This window comes from Spermophilus citellus, assembly GCF_964194105.1.
Source record: "Spermophilus citellus genome assembly, chromosome: 2".
Lineage (NCBI taxonomy): Eukaryota > Metazoa > Chordata > Mammalia > Rodentia > Sciuridae > Spermophilus > Spermophilus citellus.
The window spans coordinates 216,445,313-216,451,312 of record NC_138183.1 but is presented as its reverse complement, the minus strand read 5'-3'; positions in this window follow the sequence as shown (position 1 = coordinate 216,451,312).

Genomic DNA, 6,000 nt, shown 5'->3' with positions numbered 1-6,000 from the left:
TGTTCATGTTTGCTGACTCATTGTATTTTTTTAATTTTGAGAAATACTGGTTTATTTCATTGGCCCATTTTTTAAATGGCTTATTTTTTCTCTTTTGGTGGTGTTTTGGAGTACTTTATATATTTTGAATATTATATATATATATATATATATATATATATATATATATAGTTATAGTTATTGATTTGCACATTTTTCTCCACTAATAGAAAGAAAGTAGCTGTGTCTGGAATGCCTAAAGGTAATCTGTAAAATAAATCAATGAGTTGAGATAACAGGAGTGTGGGGCTATGATTAATTTTTTATCAAAATTATATAGATTGAAAGAATAATGAACTTTGATGTGTCAAACATGATTCTAAGTATTTTCTATGTATCAGCTCATAGTATCCTTACATATCCATAAGTTTTGAAATATTTAATTTTATTCTTCTTCTCCTCACATGTATATGTTTTGTATATACTATAATTCAACTTAAAAGTAAAGCTATATTTTCCCAAATCATTCAATAAATATCATGGTTTGTTTTTTTTTTTTTTTTTTTTTTTTGTTATTTCAGTATGTTATTTTTCTGGAAGCCATCTCCTTTTACACACATACACACACACATACACACACACACACACACACACACACTTGAAGCAGTTTGAACATCATCTGTACTTTCTTGATTTGGGAGCATCTGTTGATATCAGATACTGAAATACACATTTGTATTAAAGCAGTTTTTTCCTGGTCTTGTTATCTTCTTCCTAAGAAGCAATCCAAAATTGAACCATATGGTCAGTTCAGTAGCATTTAGCTGAGGGTCCAGGCAACCCAACAGACAAGTTACCTCAGTGGTCTGTGTACAAAGAAATCTAACCTTAAGTGAAGAGTCTGCTGATATTTGTGATACAGAACCCGAAAGAGTCTTTTCTACTGAGGATGGCATGATCTCATTCCTCCAGAGATGCTGGGTTGCTGAGTAGCAGACCTTCACAAACTAATTGCAGAAAAGAGAGACATAAAATCCTGGACTCCAATATATTTGAATTTGCAATATGAAACCTGTCCCTAGTAATGGGAATGACTGAGTCCATGATGCAGGACACCCCTTCCTAGGAGGAAGATATCTGAGCATACAGATTGTTCATATAAAAGATTACTTAGTAAACCAAGTACAGGATGGACTAAGGGTACTATTTCCCCAAAAGCACCAGTCACCTCCTCCTAGATTGTCATAGAGTGTCTCATTCTAGAGAATATTCATGGATTTTAATCTTCTTGTTGTTTTGTTTTCTCCATTGCATTTATTGAGAAATTTTCTTCTCAATATTTTCTTAGAACCATAGTCCCTTTATGTTCTCTTGTTTCTTCTCAAATAAGACAATGGCCGAAAAAAAAAAAAACTAAGTACTATTTTACAGTCCACTTAACATTCATTTTCAAATGACATAGTGACTTTTATCATGACCTTGAGAGATTTAAAAATATACCACTTTGTCCTATTACTATGTAAGTTAAAGGCACTTGAAAAACACCAGTTGCAAAAGATCACTCTGACCTTTTCTACTTTTTCTTGAAAGCAGGAGATAAAAGTTTCCATGAGAGAAACGTTCTTCCTGTTAAAGAAATAAAAAGCAACATTCGTATCATCAAAAATGTGAAAGGGGCCAGGGACATAGTTCAGTGGTAGAGGATTTTTGTAGCAATGGCGAGGCCCTGGGTTGTACCCCTTGTACTGCAAAAAAAAAAAAAAAGGATCAAGGAGAGAGCTGGTGGACGGGGTACACTGAGTTTGAAGTAATTCTGTACAAATATGACTTATTAAACCACCTCAAAGTCTAAGAAGACCTTGCCTCTTAGCCATATCACTTTTATGCAGCTCAGTATTCTTTGTCCAATTCAGTATTTAAGTAGCTGACTCTACTTACTTCTTTATGTTTTCATTCCCATATGTAGGTTCCACTGCCACATATATAAATAGTATTAAATAAATTTGTGTACTTTACTTCTGTTAATTCCACCATAAGCCATGACTCAAAGAGGATAGAGGGGGAACTCTGCTGTCCCTCTACTGCACAGTAAGATATAATTTTATGCCACAGTCCGGCTGCAGCAAAATAACTGGGGGATGACGAACAACTTGTGTACATTGATACAGCAGGAGTGGGAGCCGTTTATTGTAGGATAAGAGCGGTATTTATACATTCCACACAGCTTATCTAATTAACATAAACTAGATACAGCAGTCAACCAATAAGGAATCTCCACACTTAATGGCATTAACATAAACTAGATACAGCAGTCAACCAATAAGGAATCTCCACACTTAATGGCTCGATGGCATTACTTCACAAACCACTCCCTCTGGCATTTTGCCAGGCACCATCCAGACTTGTTTACAGACTCTAACAATTTTACATCATGACTCAGTTTTATGTATAATGTGTATATGTGTGTGTATTTCTCTGTGAAAAAAAATCTTTGCTTGTGTGTAAACTGATTTCATGACCTATCATAGGTCATGCTACTCAGTTTGAAACAGCTCTCTAAAGGAAAAATCTTAGATTGCTTCCCACCAAGTGTTAATTTTACTTTGTCCTCTCTCAGAATTTTAAAGATGTCCTATGGTAGGGGACCCAGAGGATCTATCAGTCTGATGCTGTCAAATTCCACATTGTCACCAAGTAACAAAGACCATAGAAACAGCATTAACTGTAAGGAAGAGCAATGGTTGTAAGTGAAGTCTCTCCTTTTCATATGCAGTATTAGACAATAATATAGGTTCTCTGATTCAAGACTTCATCTCTAAAACAGAATAGCAATAGTAATTTATATATCCCTGAAAGGATTTCTCAAACTCAAAATTATTGACATTTGGCCTGAGGGTTCCTTTTTTATGGAGAATTGTCTGGTGCATTAAAAGATGTTTGGCAGTACCACTGTCCTTTTTTCCCTAGACACCCATAAGACCACTTCCTCACCAGTACCAGGTTATGTCACAAAAATGTCTCCAGAAACTACCAAATGACTCCTAAAAGGCAGAATTGCCAAACATTTGCCTTTTGCAGCATTGCAGGAGCACAGATTCTTGAGAATTCTGTTCTTTTTATTTCTGCTTGCCAGCAATTAATTCATTCTTGAGATCATGACTTTCTTGTAATACTATGTACACGCAGGCACCGCCATCCCACATGCTCCGTATTTCAGTCTGTTCACAGGAGCTCAGAGTTCATTAGGCATGCAGTTTAACTCCCAAGTTTTACAAGATGTGAGAGTCTTATTCTCATTATACCCCTGGGTTATAATAAATCCTTAACTATGCAATACTCGTAGCATTTACGTGGTAAAATTATTTCACGATAAAATCAGCAGTCCTTTCTTAAGACTTCTCTGCTAAAAAGCTTAGTAAAGTCTGGTGTATAGCATTAGCAGAAAGAGTTCGAACTTCAAAGCTGATTAGAACTGAATTCTAATTTCAGATCTACTAAATGGAATTTAAAGGACTGATTATTTAGACTTTTTAGACTTTCTGGATTTGTACTTTTTCGGGGGGGGGGGGAGGCAGGGGCAAACAGGTCATAAAGATTTTACTTTTTAGTGCTATGAGGGGTGAATTCTTCTATGCTAAATTTCAACATAGAGTGTGACCAAGGTAAGTACACAGAAAACGTCAGTGGTTGACTTTTGTATATTGTCTATCTAATGGCACTCACACTCACACACCCAGTCTTAGCTTCCAAAGTTATCTGCCCTGTGACCTGCTCCATCCTATGCTTTCATATATGCTACTCTTATTTCTCCCTGCCTATGATAAGCAGGATAATCCCTTCCATGGCATTCTTCTCACCAATACCTTATGGGTATTTTAATGGTTTTACTATGTAGCAAAACATTGCAGAATTGGGACTGAAAACCATAGTTGTTAATCATTATGATGCAGGACTCCGTAAGTTGTCTGAGGGTTGGCTGGTCAATGGCTCACTCAAACTAGGGAGTGAGCTTTCCTGTTTCTGATATGTGAACTCACATATGCTTGTTTTGGGGATTAGGGCAGAGGAGCAAGAGCACAAGTAGAAAAACACAGGGACAGTTGAAGCTTGAAGTAGGAATAGAAATGCATGGATGAACCCAGAATCCAGGCATAGGAATACATAGTCCACTGGTTTCCTGAAAGGAACTACACTGATACCAGGACAGCCTTAATGCTTCCTCAGTTTCACTAACCTAAAGACTGGCTTCCTCTATCTGACTCTAGGCTGTGGGAGGCCACTCTGAATGATTCACATTCTCCTTCCCTAAATGGAGAGGTTTTGACCATCACTAAATCTCCTAGTGACTTACACTTTGCCCTGTCCCAGAAATTTAAGGACACATCTTCAGACATAGGTGTGTTGCCTCATGGATTGAGCTGTGCTCACCTGTTCCTTCGTGATGTTACCCCTTTGCCCTGTTTGGGATAGAATGTTCTATGGAAACACTTTGTGTATCCTCTTCTCTTGATCTGCCTTTGGGTGTGGCCTTCCTAGATGTCAATCAATCTGCAGACAGCAGACATCACAAAGCTAGACTCAACCCCCTGAAACCTGACCCCTTGCCTCATTTGAATGAATTCATCATGCTCTCCCTTGCTCTCTCTTTCTGTGGACCCTTAGGGTCAGAGGAGCCTTCACAGGGGCCTTCACAGGGCCCCAAAGAAAAAGTTATCTCTGTCATTTGTGTGGTTATTTTGGCAGTCCAGTTCCCCTGGAGTGACCCTGAGTGTTTTAGTCTCAAGTAACGTGACACTAGGCCCCTGACTTCCCTTGTCTTAGAGCATTTATTTTAGAAAACATGACACTATAAACCTTTCTCTGCACATTTGAGATGTAAAAACATTCCAAAGCCTCTTGCAAATTTTACAGCCCAGGAATGTGTTTCTCAAGGACCTCAGAAAGCAAACATCTCTTCAAACTACAATCAAGGAAGATAACATTCCTATCTCAATTATGTCAATATGGACCCAGTTTGCTTTTTCTTGCTGTTCTTCTTTCGTAAGTGCTGAATCATATTAAATCTTGCTCATCTTTTGGTTCCCTGATGGCTCCCTTCATCTTCTGAAGCAACATAATTGATTGTCCATATCCAGATTGTCCTATCAGGTCCAACAACTTGATACACAGGGAGAAACAGCCCTTTTGATGATTATGTTTGCTATAAAATGAAGGAGTGAATAGGAGGAGGCAACTTACTGCTTAGCACACCATAAATGCATAGAGATAATGCTGACCAACATTTTTACCACATGCTCCATATTTCAGTCCGTGCTTATAATGATGAATATACGGATGAACAAAATGGAAGGCAGTTCCAGTTCTGTCATTTTGTAGCAGTATAATGCAAACACTTCACAATTTAAGTTTCTTTCTCATCTCTAAAGTGAAATATTGCATTCCATGCAGCACTTCTGTGAGTATTGGGGGAAAAAAACATATTCCAAAAGAGCTCTGCTGAAGAAAAAATAGTTACTTTTAAAAGTGTGGTTTTTAAAAAGCATTGGAAGCATTATTTTAGTGTATCATATCCACTGATTTCATTAAAATGGACACATTCTCTTACAAATAATCACATTATAATGATAAAATTTTTAAAATCTGAACATTTGGAAGCTAATGCAACAAAATTCAACATTATCTAAAATAGATATAAAAAGTATTTTTCTTCTTAAGTGCTAGGATGTACCAAAATTTTAGTAAATAGTATTTTTTGGCAAGTCTTAACAATTTTCTTTTTATTTATAAAGGGTCATACTGGAAAGACACATACCCACAAAACAGATGAATGTATTAGAAAAGTACTTCCGAAAAACTTATACATTACAGCATACCTATTATTCTTTGCAAGTGTACTTTTATAATTCTATTAACTCTATTACTTATTTTTACTGAATTTTCCCATGTCCAGATATTGATTGAAAAATGGAAACCTAAAAAAATATAAACATTCCCAGGGAAAATTTCTCAGTAGATCACGAC